Here is a 14,274-nt window from a genome sequence, read left to right as displayed (position 1 = left end):
CTTACCACTGTTGATTTTGCAAGTGTTAAATGCAGTTGGAAGTAAGGATACATTTCAGAAGGAATGAAGAGTCCTTATAACTGTCTGGTAAAGAGATTCAGACACCTAGTGATTTCATGATTTGTAGGGAAGGGAAGGGAAACGGACTAACCTGGCCTTTACACTAGAACATTAAAAAGTCCAATTTAGTCCTAATCAAGCCAAAAAAGCATGTGCTGAAAGTCCACCTCTGAGGTTTGTGACTGTGTTGATAAGTGTTCGCTTAATACTGCACATGAAGGAAAATAGTTGATCAGAATTAAATTTTCTTGCTCTTCTAGAGGCTTTAAAATGTTAGCTTTTCATAATATTATAACAATGTATTTTCTGCTGTGCCAAATAAGTTAAAAGACAAACTGAAGGGAAATAACACGTTTTCTTTTAAAAATAATGTTATAAATTAAATCTGCCTTACAGCACCCCTGCATGGATGAATATGCTTTAAGTTTCTGAAGACATGAATATATCTTCCTTTATAGCATGCCCTCCTTATTTAGCTGGAAGAGGTCATGGACCACTTTCCCTCTAGTAGAGAAGAGCATTAGACAACGCTGTGATTATTGCTGTAGGATTATTCTTTAGACTCCAAGCCTGTGAGAGCATGAGAATTGCAGGACAAATCTATTCTAAATCTGTCTCAACAAATTAAGAGACTTAAACAAACAAAAAAAAATAGATAGAAGTGTAACTGTTCTACTTATAGCATAGAAGTCCAATGGCAAAAGGACATCATGGATGGCAATGTAGGGATTAATTCTCTACGTGCCTCCTCTTGGCTTTAGTATGTAATATAGGATCATGTCTATCAAATCACCTTTAATGGTCTATCGGAGGCAGATTTAGTCCTTCAAAATAAATTTGTTTCTAATTTACATGTAGGTTTAGTCAGAAAAAAATTACACTGCACAAAGCCAGAATATGAAATTATTCACCCTGCTCTCACACGCAGCAAAAGCTGGGGACTGATGCTGTGTTCTTTGAGTATGTTAAAGATATGACAGGTGTGATGAGAGGGGACTATACCCCTTAGCTTGTTGAGGCAGACTAGTGAAGTACTCAGATATTATTTAGATGAATTTCCAGCACTCCACCCAATCCAGTCACAGATTTTTTTGTTTTGTTTTGTTTTCTTAAGAGTAAGATGCACACATCAGACAGGACAGAATCTGGCTCTAGGCAAAACTCTTAAGACTAGCAGCATGATTTCTCAATTTCTTCTGCACCACCTCCCTCAATTTCCTTCCATGCTATAACCCTGTCTGGAGTGGCTCATGCCCATGAGTGCATGCCTCAGGGCAGACTGTCAAAAACAGCACAGATACCCCAAACTGGTGGTATTTTCTATAATTAGATTTCACCAAGCCAGTAACAAATGTGAACTCTTGGCTCACTGTAACAGCCTCACCATGGAGTCACAGACAGTCCCCTTAGACTCTCCAGTCTCTCTTGCCACCCAGGCAGACTGGAGTTTAGTGATAAATGGTCACTTATACCAAAAATCATACAATATTCATATCGCTTCCAGTCCCAAGAGAGCAGTCACTTACCCCAAATCAATTGGTACCTAGATCTTACACCAAAGACAACGCCTGTAGCCAATCCTGTAATAAATTATCTAAAGTTTTATTAACTGAGAGAGAAATGAGAATTATTTACAGACTAAAGCAAGCAAATATATACACACAAATAAGTTACCATCTAAATCCTAAGAGCAACAGAGTTATAGTGATGTGTCAATTCAAAGTGTCTTTCAGGTCAGACCCATTGGATAACCCCTGGGGACCTCCGGCTTTAGTTTGGTTTTTCTGTCACTGTTAGAGTTCAAACAGCAAAGAGATGAATAATCTTCATATCAACTATTTTTATTTTCCTCTTCCAGCAATAGAATGGGGCATTCTGTACTTCTCCATAGGCATGATAGGGCCATTAACCAATCCTTTGTATTGCAATGTTCTTTAACAGCCCGTCTGATTTTGATAGTTCTTCTGGATGGGTGAGCAGGGGAAGGGAGCACTCTTCCCATCTGAGTTCACAAGTTCAGAGCAAACATTTTTAAAGTTATAAAGCAAAACTTACATATTTCGTTATAGCATGAAATACAGACATGACAAGTGAGATTAATGCATGCAGCAATTTACAAGCATTTCATGAGTGTACACACTAAATACATTTTTATAAGACAAATACCTATTTTGAACAAATACAGGTGAACTGGTCTGGCCTCCAGGTATGAGTTTGTCAGTTCTCAGCTAATGCCTGCAGTCTTGGCAAAAGTTGGCACCTGGTCTGCCAGTATGACAGATACTTTCTGCCAATTTGCCACCTCCTAGTAATAGTCAGCCAGATTTAATGCTGGAGATAGGAATCTTGCTGGTTCACTTAAAGGGGAATGTGTAACAGCCAGGTAAAAATATTACTGGACTCATTTTCTGCTGATACCAAAACAAAAGAGCAGAATCTAGTACAATGTGGTACTTCTTCAAAGCCTTTGGTGATGCTCACCAGATAGCAACCAATATCCCATATTGCTCTGAAATTAAAGTATGATGTGTGGTGATCTTCATGTGATATCTAATCATTCAGAGCTGGATGGGTTAAACACAATTCTGGGTAAGCCATGAGAGCCCTGGTAGGAGGAAAGGCAGTAGTAGGATAATTAACGATGAAATGGGGTTAGTTCTCTAAGAAAGAGGAAAAAAGAGGTACACAAAGCCTGCAAAAGCATTCCTTTCTCTGCCAAGTAAAATAAGAGATTTCTCTAGCCTAAGTCAATTGCTCCAGTTCTCCATACTCCTCTTGCTACAGCTTTAATTATCTGCATTATTAGGGTGGGAGAGAACCAAAACATCTTGGGCCGTACTTTGAAGCAAGAATTGCCCTTTTGCTGCATTAGCACTTCAGTTTAGATTAATGTTGCTAGACATAATGTAGAGAAATCGGGGGAAACAGTTGTACTAAAAACAATTTTTTTAACATCCCTTACATGGTCCAACCAGAAATCCCACTGGAAATATTAGGCACAGATGTTTTCTTGCTTGTGCAGAATATTACCACAGTTTAAACCTCAGTGGAACTGTAATAACCTCACTCTGCCTAATAATAGACTTTAGTCAGTTATGTGGGCAGATTAATGAGACCAAACACACCCAGCCACTAGGCACTAAGCTCACAGCAGTCCTCAGAAACAACCACCCAGAATCTTATTTATACGGTGCTTTTAGGATCTGAACTCAGTCATTGGCTTACAGCTCGGTAACCACGCACAGCCTTACTCCTGATTAAGCTATTTTCAGGTTTGTATTTGCCAGTATTACATGTATGCAAGTTTATATTTAACAAATACAAAACTAGCTATTTTCAAATGAATACAGAGATTTGACTCCACAAACAACTAGAGGCCGATATGTAACCTATCATCACTGCCTAGTCAAAAACCATTACACTGTCTGCTAAGGTATGTCAGACTGAGGCCTGGTCTACACTAAAGTGTTTTGTCAAAAAAAAAAAAACCCAACCTTTTTCGACAAAACAGGGGCTGGTGTACACACTGCAATCACCCCTCCTCCCCCCCACCGACAAAACTGCCCTGCTTTTTCGATAAAATAAAGCCACCTCGACAAGAGGTATAGATAGGGCTTTTGTCGGCACAGTTAGGGCAACACAGTGTCAATGTAGATACTACATCCTCTTACAATGGTGGTGGGGCTGTTATTCTTGTCAATTTCTCTGCATTGCGGTGAAATTGACAAGAAAGCAGAAGCCCTAGCTGCTGGTTCCTGATCCAGGCTGGGAGTGGGACAAGAAGCCTGGCTGCTTCAAACCCAGGAGGCTGGCTCCCATCGACCTACTGCCATCCACACTGGCACTTACGTCGCTCAGGGGGGTGGCTTATTCACTCCCCTGAGTGACATAACTTACACCGAGGTAAGTAGTAGTGTGCACATAGCCAAAGACTAGAGAGGGCTTTGGCCTTTTAGCTTTTGTGCCAGGACAAACAGCTGAGTGCCCCTAAATGAAAACAGGATTGTGATGTACTTAAGGGGAGTGCTGAGTTCCACAGAAAAAGAGCAGCAACTGGACAGTCATTTGTGACTGTCTATTATCTGTAAGGACTTCCTTTACCAATTGAACTGTCACTTTTCAAATGTCTTCTTGAAATCTGAAGACTCCACTGTTGCCTGAAGGATAGAGAGATTCTACCATAACAATGGACTAGTGACATGAGTTCATTGGTTTACTGGACTGTCCGAATGCTACCATTGTAACTGGATTCACCCACACAGTGTATTGAGGAATTCTCCATCTTTCTATTACTGACTCTGAGTTTTCAACAATCAGGCCAAATGCTCTAGTTAATATGTTTATAAGTTTCTTAACTTTGGCGCCACTTCACAGTAAGACATCTGTTTTCCCAGGAGAGTGTGTAATTCACTAATTAGTGACAGCTGTTTATAAAACTCCTTGAGTATTGCAAGGAAAAATTGACCCTTTCCCATTTATATCCGCATTTGATGATTACATTTGCATTAGCAACCAGGCTGGGGTCATCCCAACTCCTGACCTTTAGGGGATGGTAGGGAATATGATACCAAAATTATCTTTAAAAAAATAATATTGTGCCTCAGCAACTATTTAGCTGAGGTCTGGCACCTATAGATCCAACTTCCCCCATTGAGTTCTGCAACTGGCTTCATTTGTACCATCACCATCTCTCCATAAACACTGTGATGGTGACCAGACAGGGGCAAACATTATGATATCACTCCAAAGAAATTTCTTCTTCATAGTGTTTAAGGCCAGAAAGGACCATTATGATCATCTAATCTGACCCCCTGCATAACACAAGACATAGAACCTCACCCAATAATTTTCTGCATCAAGCCCATAACTTCTGTTTGAGCTATTGAATATTTTTTAGAAGGACAACCAGTCTTGATTTAAAGGTGTCAAGTGATGATGAATCTACCACATCCTTAACTAAATTTATTCTTATAGTTAATTATCCTCACTATTAAAAACTTGCACTTTATTTGTCTACCTTCAGTTTCCATCCATTGGATCTTGTCATGCCTTTTTCTGTTTAGATTAAAGAGCTGTCCATCAGACTTATTCCCATGTAGGTACTTGTAGATTGTCACTGTCATATTTTAGCCTTTTCTTGGATAAGCTAAATAGACTTAGCTTCTTCAGTCTCTCCCTACAAAACACATTTTCCAGATCTTGAATCATTCTAGTAGCTCTTTTTGACCCCTTCCAATTGTGCAACCACCTTTTTTAAATGAGGGTGAAGAATGTGGGCATTTCCTTAAAGCTTTGTCTTTAGTTGTTTGATTAGATATCTAAATGCATTCACCTTGAAGCAACTAGCAGGGACACAGAGAAAAGAGGACAACTAAAAAAAAAAGCACACACACAAACTAACACTCATTGTCTTCTGCATTTCCTGCTTGCCTTGCCTCACTCCTTTGTTGGTCTGGTTTCCACTATCATCTCTCCCCAAAATAAATTCCATTATTTTTTATCTTAGGCTATGTGTACGCCATGAGCAAGGGATGTGATTCCCAGCACATGCAGACCCTTGCACTAGCTTTCATCGAACTAGTGCACTAAAAGTAGTAATGTAGTCACAATAGCATAGGCAGAGGCAGCACAGGCTAACCACCCCTGAGTACAAACCCACCTCTACCCTGTGGATATGTACTTGGGATGGCAAGCCTGTGCCTCTGCTACTGTCCATGCTACCACAGCTCCACTACTATTTTTAGCATGCTAGTGCAAGTGTGTGCACTTGATCTGGGAATCACCCCTAGCTCACATTGTAGACATAGCCTAAATGTGTTAAGATTGCAGTTCTTAAATAGCAGAGCTGGAAGTCACAATGGCATCTCTTAAGTTAAAACAGAGATTGAACTCACTTTGTAAGGGTTTTTAGACAGAGACAATCATTCACTAAAGACTGCTCAGAGACCTCTAAATTCCTTTTAGCTAGGACAATAAAAAAATGACTTGAATCAACATTCAACGCTGAGTCCCGCAGACAGAAAAAGGCTTTTCCACATTGACTTTTTATCTGCAGATGTTAATCTCCCACATCCCCCCGTTTATCTTTGAAAACACACACACTTCCCCACTTCCTTTTCTGTTTCCCATTCTATACCATACATCTATATTTTAGGGTAGCTGCAATCCATCTGTAAGCTAGTGAAATGACTCAGCAAAAGAAAAAGAGCTGCAGTCAACAAGGTCTTTTCCACAAGGCCAGTGTTTATAACAGGACAGTAAAATATATTAACAATCAGAGTGTCAATAGGGACAAAACAAAACACAGCCCACCTCCATAGTTAAGATTCAGTTCAAGCCTATTATCTCTGAGTACGGAACCCAGCATTCTCTCCCAGCTGTCTCACAAGCAGCCATTTATAGCCCTTCCCCTGAGAATGTTTAAAAGAGGCTAGATAGCTGAGCTGAAATTAACCCTGCCCCAGGTTGTGTCCCTGCCTCTTGTCATACAATTAGTCTGTCTGCCCATTAATCTCACTAAAAAGTTACAAATTCAAGGCTCTAGAAAGGCACTGTCTACACTAGGAATATTTACTACCCTCACTAATACTCATTCAGCAATGTTGCAAAGTTAACCATGTTGGGAGCCCTAGTGTAGATGGGGTATCAGCTGCTAATGCAATTTTCAGCACTGTATGGATTAGACTTGCTCTCAGTGACACAGTGTTGAAAACTGTGTCGGCAGCCACCAACCAACTGAACCAGTATAGCAATGGTGGGATTTTTTTTTTCTAAAATGTCCCTAGTGTAGACAAAGCCTTGATCTCCCCGTGTAACTCTTAAGCAGTGACTTTGGCTAAACATTCACAAAACTAACTCTCAAGATTATTCTGTTCCATATTATGAAAGGCTAGTTTATTTATTTAGTACAAGTACATTGCCAAATATGTGCTCCAGCAGAGCTTTCTGAAATCCTGTAAGTCAGAATGAGCTGATCCCAGGCTCAGCATTACTGTACAGACCTATTTTCCACCTGCAGATAAAGTCCTAGAGAAAGGCATGACTACTCAGAACTGTTTCATCTCTCTGCACATAGTCTTAGTAGGTCAGAATTCAACTCTGCATCTGACGTACGGCATATCTGATCACAAAATAGCAAACTACTGATATTGTTAACAATGTCCTGGACCAAATATTAGAGCACCCATCTCCACACTGTACTTTTCTTTTTCCTTAAGTGCTGTTGAACTTTTTGAATTATCCAGAATTACTTTTTATATCCTTTGAGTGTGTCTCTTTTACCTCCCCTGTACACAGTGCCCTTGGCCTACTTCATGTATGGAACAAAGTAAAAGGCTTAGGTATAATACTTATCCAGTCTGAACAGCTGAATATTTAGCTCATATTTGGTATGAACTCACAATCGCTAGGGGATTTTTAAGGCAAGTTTTAACAAGAAATAGTTTACAACATTTTGACACTCTGCATTGACGCAATATCTGGGGGAAGTTCAAGAAGAATAAGGATTTGCAAAGTAGTTTACAGTGGGGCAGTCTTATTTTGTATTTTACAAGAAAAAATGATCCCCACAAAAAATTCTATCATTTTAATGGCTTTTTAATACCCTAGCATATTATTATGATTAATTTGTATTGTGGTAGTATCTAATGGGCTTAGTCATGGTGCAGGGTGTTATACAAACCCAGAACAGAAAAATGGTTGATTGTACTAATACTACTTAGTTTGTAAGTCCTTTGGGGCAGAGACCAATCTAGGTACCATCTTATTATATAGAATTTTTTTCAAAGTCCTTTCTGAGAAGGGTCTCTGAGCTACAGTGAGTGCTAGGTCAAAGAAAGTGGGAAGTTAGTAGCTAGACTCCATCTCAGGTGTGCACAGAAACCTAGTTTTTATGATAATGAGGCAGACTGAAATTCTCTCTCTCATCTGGTACTGCGAAGACGTCTTTAGCTTTATCTCTTTACCCTCTCAGCTTTATTTCACTGCATTGATCTCTTCAGGAAGTGCTATCTAAGCAGATACCTATACCACATACGTCGCTATGGTATCCGAGTGCCTGACTCAAGTCTAAGGTCAGGTCTACACTACCACTTAAGTCATTCTAACGTTTGTCACTCAGGGTGTGAAAAAGATAGAGAGAGAGTGCTCTCTCGTCAGCATACACTGAATTCACCAGATGTAGCGCTTCTAGTGTAGACCTGCCCTTAGTGACTTCAAAGCAGGTTATAAATGTGCATTCTCACCTTAGTTGACACAAAGGCTTACTTTCCTTATTTCAAAGATGATTTTCTAGTTCACAGGACAGCCACAGCATGCTCCTCAGCCACGTGTGCAAATCCTACAGACAAAGCAAGAGCTTGACATGGGTCTTCTAAGCCCTGAGGTGGTGATGTTATGTGAGCATTTTCAATGCAAGGAAAGCAGAGCTGAGCAATTATGGCAGCTAAATTGGGTTGGTGGGAGTCATTTTATTTGACAAGATGTGATCCACCCTCTGTGTGAATTGATTGAGTCATATGGGGCACGGTGATGTATCACCTTACAGTTTTCATTTAACAGGAACCCACCATGAGAACCCCTCTACTAAATATTCAAGAATCCCATGAGTGTTCCATGCCTATACGGTACTTTTTTCTGCAATCAAATGCCTTTTTTTTTTTTTAAATAAGCATTTTTTTTTTTTAATGGGAAGGGATCGTTGTCTAGCATCTAGAGAACAGGGAGCCACGACTCTTGGATTAGAGTCCTAGTTTCACTTGTGTGACCTTCAGTAACTCCTGTGAACATTTCTGTGCCTCATCTGTAAAATTCTTGCATACCTCCTAGGATGCTATGAGGCTTAATTAATTAAGGTTAGTGAGGTGCTATAGAAGTGCAAAATATTATTTTATTCTTCTAAAATAAAAAAACACAGCTGGACCCAATCTCAGAATGTTCCAAGAGCAGCAGGAAGTCAAAGTTAAGAAAATCAGAGCGCTTTGGGGAAATGATTCTAGTAGAGCACTCACAACTCATTGACAATCTCCACTAGATAGCAAACACCTCAAGGTTAATCACACAAACACATAAATGCAGCAGATTTAAGCCTATGTTTTGACTGAGGTGATTTCAAGTAAATGAGACACATTTGTCTGACGTACACAGATTCTTCCACCATTTTGAGGTGTGTGAGGAAATAGTTAATGTAGCACTCATGGAAAGGGCTACATTAACAGACTCAGGACCCGGAGGCCTCTATTTATCCTAAGTCCAGAGATAGCCTGGGCGGCTACATGCAGATTTGCCCTCTGCTACCCCACCTCTGACATGGAGGAGACCATGAGGGACAGAGGGTAGTTAGTTCTGCACCCATTGCATTGCTTGGAGTCTATGTAGTATATGTGGGTAGTAGTATGTTCAATTTAAATTTGCGTCTCTAGGTCTTTACTTTGTACTCTGACCTTTATACACAAAAGAGCAGTGTAGCTTCTAAGTAAATGACGTATGTATTGCAACAGCACTGGTGTCATCTCCAGCCTTTGCACAGAGGCATTTTAGCTACATACACCACAGATCTCCATACCCAGCTAGGCCTGATATCTGTGTTGAGATTGCCAAAGTGTTGTAGGGACAGCTTTCAGTCTCACTGGGAAATGGAAATGGACTACCAACCAATTTTGCCTTCTTTCCTCAAACAGACTAAAACCATGCTTGCGAATCTAGGGTGGGACATTCAAAAGCCCTCAGTGTTGGCCTAACTCTGCTCCCATTGAAATCAGTAGGAATTTGTGGGACAGGGACTGTTTTTCACTGTGCATTTGGGCAGCCCCTTGCAAAATGGAGCCCTGATCTTGGTTAGGCACCATGGTAATATAATTAAATAATAAACCTTCCATTGACGTCAATGGGAGAAAAAAAAGTTCTAGTATAACATCAAAAGGCTATATTTTCTCCTTATCATGAAAAAAAATCAAATAATTAGTTAAGCTATCTACGTGGCTATATGAATTTCCCTCATTGTCCCTAGCAAACCTATGCTCTCATCACAAACACTATTTGATGGACTCATACAAAATTTAATAGTATTATTGCATGCCATATGTCCACCAGATGATTAACTTTGAGCAATGGGGTCGAAAGGAGAAAGAGAGGCTAAGAGTAAAGAACAGATTGTATTTGTGGATTTTCTTTTCTTATTTTCAGTGCAAACAGCAGTTTCACATTATCACCCTGGAAGAAGGGTACCAGTTGCCTGCAAAATGTCAATAGTTCAGTTCTCCTGATGTATTAAATCAGCACTGGGAAGCAGTGAAACAAGTTGGATGCTGGTAGGCACACATGCTGCCAGCTGTCACCATGAGTGTCATTCTATCAATGCCAGCAGCAGAAGACTCAGAAAGCCCCATGTCAGGCAAAACATGGAATTCCAGATGCTTGGGGAGAGTCGTTTCTTGACACGTGAAGTACCAGCAAGCTGCACTGAGTTAGAGTGTCAGTGGTTAGAGTGTCAGCCCAGTGGTTAGAGTGTCAGCCTGGCGCTTGAGGAGATCTGGATCAAGTGCATGCTCTGCACCAGACTTCCTTGGGGAAGTCACTTAGCCCCTTTGTGCCTCAGTTCCCCATCTGCAAAATGTGGTCTATAGGACTGCCCTACCTCACAGGGATCTTGTGTTGATCAATACATTAAATATTGCCAGGTGCTCAGTTACTATGGTAATGGGTCTAAAAGTATCTAGGATGCAGGGATGAGCAAAAGGTCTGTATACAACTTTCCCTGAAAGCCACCCCTTCTGTCTCCATGCTAAAGATGAACAAGTCTGAAAATAACCCACATTCAGATACTTGTTTATAGGCTGTGTCCGCTTCTTGCCATCAGATGCACAAGATTACTGTGTGCATTGGGGAGCAACTTCTTACTCATCCTGTTTCCAGCAAAAAAGCTCTTCAAACATCCAGTTGTCACAGTCATCCACTCGTTCTAAATCCCACCTGAAAAAGTCTGAGGGCACATCCACACTACAGCTGCCTTAGCGGCACATAGCATAGATGCCTCCTATGTCAACTGAAAGGGCTTTTCCATAGTTGTAGTTAGTCCAGCTCTCTGATGCAGTAGCTAGGTTGACAGAAGAATCCTTTTGTTGACCTAGCTATGTCTAAACCAGGGGCTCAGTCAACCTAACTAGAGTGCTCAGGGCACAAACATTTTCAGTCCTGAGCAACACAGCTATGTTGACCTAAGTTTTATGTGTGGACCAGGCCCTAGTCATTCCAGACACTGTCTCTTTAATAAAACAAAAGGATGATGAAAATTCTTACCTCTGTAATGCATTTTGAGATTTATAAATTAAGGTTGCTATACTGCTGTTAGTATTTTCTTCTTTATCCACCAGATAAGTTTCTGTGTTTGCTTTTCCTTGTGAACACTTTGAAAATTATAAAGCAAACAAACTTTTTAAAGAAAGGGAAAGACGAGAGAATTGCAAGGACCTGCCATCACTGTATCAAATTCAAAATATGAATACACCATACAATAATAAATAAAACAGTAGAGAATGATTGTCATTGTTCTTGTAGCGTGTGTGTGTATGCAGCAGAGGTGAGTAAGAGAGAATGAGGCGGCACACCTGATTAAGGTTTGTAAAGCTGTAGAGTTGCACTGTCTGATTAACAATGATGTCAGTGATTAATGATGGCAGTGGAATAACTTATTTCACTTCCAGGCTTGGGACTAGTCTCCTGCCACCAATTTGCCTAAGTCATTTTAGAACTGATTGCAGAGTTTTAGTTCCCAGGGTAAGATCTTCCTCTCTTGCCAATATGTTAAGGATCAAATGTGAATTTTTTCCCCTGGGTCAATCTAAGCTAATCTATCTCCCTATAAACTCTCTTTACACAGACAGTCTCTGCATCAGGCAAACTCTGAACTGTTTACACATGAGTCAGACAAGGCCTGAACCTTTTAGACTAGTCTGTAACGGAGAAAGAGAAAGAGAAAAGGGTGGGGGGGAATCCCAAGCATCAAGAGCTTTTTGGCCATGTGTGTGAAAAAAGTTTCTTCCCATATCACGTGACACAAGGAAGAGGCTCAATCCCATTACACAATAATAAAAATATGCCTTTGGCAAAGTTGAGCCAAAACCTGAAGCTGCTGCAGGAAGCTCGGAATAGAAGCAAAGGGAATAAACTTTTTAAAACACAGTTTGAGGGCTTGAAATTTCAAGCTACTCTCAGAAAGGAAACTGTCTGCAGCATAACTGGGATTCATGCTAAACTGTGTGACGATTTGCAGTAAAACAGCTGCTTAAGATTCAGTAGGTTTCCCAGCACACATTAAGATCTTACTGAAGAGATTAGTCCTGGTAAGTAGAATTTCCTTCTTTTCATTTTTTTTTTTTTTTTCTGCTTTAATTAACCTTAACTTTGAAACACTTACCAAATAAGGTCTAAGTTAATGAGCACTCAGGTTTCTAAGGCACGCAAAGGCATCCTTAATGGCAACAGTCTTGAAGTAAAAGAAATAGTCCAGTGGGAAAATGCTTATCAGAGTTTTCTGGGCTCAACCAGCCCGTACAGTTTTAACTCCAATCTTTTTCTCTGTTCTTTAACTGGTGGCTTGTGTAGTAAGGTTTTCTACACAAAGCTACTGAGAGATTGCCACAGGCATCAGCTGTTTGCCTAATGGCAAGGACAGTAATTCAACCCAAAGCGTAAGAGCTATTGTTCTCCCTTTTCTGAGGTGTACAGTTATCAGCATTTTTTCCGAACAAGAGATGATGGGCCAAATTCAGATCTGATGTAACTCTGTTGACTTTCACAGAGTACATGAGTGATTAAATGCATCCATTTTGAACATGTCACCATAGTTACTAATGACACACCTTGTTTAAACCAAATAATTGTTTACTGTTGTGTGGAAGAGTGCCTTGTTGCTATCATTAGGGTGATACTTTAATATAATCACCAGTAACGAGAATGATAATCAAAGGGAAAATCAGTCATTTCAAGAACATTAGGATCTTTTGAATTATACTGCAAGAATCTGGAGGGGGGAGGTTGTTGTTTTAACAGTTCTTCAAATATTTATGGGAAACACTGGAATGCAATGATACAGCTAATCTTTTAATTTACAAATCTGCATTAGGAATCAATGTAAGATCATAAGACACCCAGGAGGAAATATAATTCAGGCATTATCAATTAATAGACTACATGGTCAAATTTTACAGTCCCTATTCAGGCAATACAGAATACCCTATATTTTCATCTTCATCTGTCAATCACTGAGTGGTGAAGGTTCCCTCCCACCTATACCCTTCAAACACCCCCACCTCCAAACTTGTACTACTTAGCTTCTTTGATGGAAAATTACCATTGAGTCAGGTCATTTGTCACTGCACAACCACTATCCTACTCAGATAAACCCCTACTAGGATTTTTTCCTCTGATTTTACATTTCCAAGGCAGCTGAAATGCAAAAAAGAATGTACACTACATGACAACAAAAAAAGGATGTTCTTCCAACCATTCATCCATGTCTCATTTTTGGTGTCCTGGCCAAAACTTTCCCTTGCCCGGATTCTGTTTTCACTTCCTCTTTTTTATTTTAATTTATATTTGTGGTATCCTATTCCCTAACTGCAAAATTGCTCAGGAATCTCATCGTGAACAAGATTCTGGGCTGGAAGGACAGTGTTTGCCTTTTGTAAGGCTGTTTGTATAAGCCAAGGAGGGTAGCTAGAGTTTCAAAGCAGCTAACCCAGGACTCTTGTTGTGGTAAGCATACAGAAAATGGTTTTGTTTGAGCACAGAGAAGTGAGCACATGTGAAAATGATGCTAGGAGAGTACTGGTCTATGTTCCTTTCAGGTGGTTGGTCCACATAAGGTGGTTTATGAGTCTACTACAGAATCCATGTGGAGAATTGCTTTTTTAGTTCAAGTGGTTAAAAACAGGTTTTTAGTATTTCAGGGTTCAAATCCCACTAACTGCCCAAGTGGGTTAGTTACAAACAGGAGCATTGGGACAATTTAGGGATGGAGAGAGACACAGAGAGTGTCCACCGCTGCCTCTTCCCCACCCTGAGGAAAGCAACACCCTGCTTATCCTTCCCCCCACTCCCTGTAGAATTTATCCTGTCTGCAGGGGAGAGTGACCTTAAGGGCTCCTGGAGGTTAATTGCTCATGGGGAGGATTCAGGGGGCCTGCAAATGGGGAACTGAGAGGGGAGGGAACTAGA

General features: G+C 40.3%; 1 long non-coding RNA gene across 6 annotated transcripts in view; it reads right to left on the bottom strand.

The window, feature by feature from the left end:
* The window catches only part of LOC137165327 (uncharacterized), a 55,109-nt gene that overhangs the window by 10,125 nt on the left and 30,710 nt on the right, over window positions 1-14,274 (bottom strand). The window contains exon 1 of one of the 6 annotated variants that reach the window (XR_010923336.1): window positions 12,473-12,616. The exons of 2 other annotated variants lie outside the window; for them this stretch is intronic. This is a non-coding gene — a long non-coding RNA (uncharacterized lncRNA). Of the gene's footprint in view, window positions 1-6,372; window positions 6,435-8,303; window positions 8,439-11,355; window positions 11,430-12,472; window positions 12,617-14,274 lie in introns of those variants that run through there. 3 more of the 6 variants (XR_010923337.1, XR_010923331.1, XR_010923332.1) reach the window with 3 other exon arrangements.

The sequence above is a fragment of the Emydura macquarii genome, unplaced genomic scaffold (genome assembly GCF_026122565.2).
Source record: "Emydura macquarii macquarii isolate MOO-44397 ecotype Brisbane River unplaced genomic scaffold, CSIRO-AGI_Emac_v2 contig_2768, whole genome shotgun sequence".
In the NCBI taxonomy this organism is placed as follows: domain Eukaryota; kingdom Metazoa; phylum Chordata; order Testudines; family Chelidae; genus Emydura; species Emydura macquarii.
Note: the sequence above shows the minus strand (reverse complement) of the source record. Positions and strands in the feature narration are given on the sequence as shown.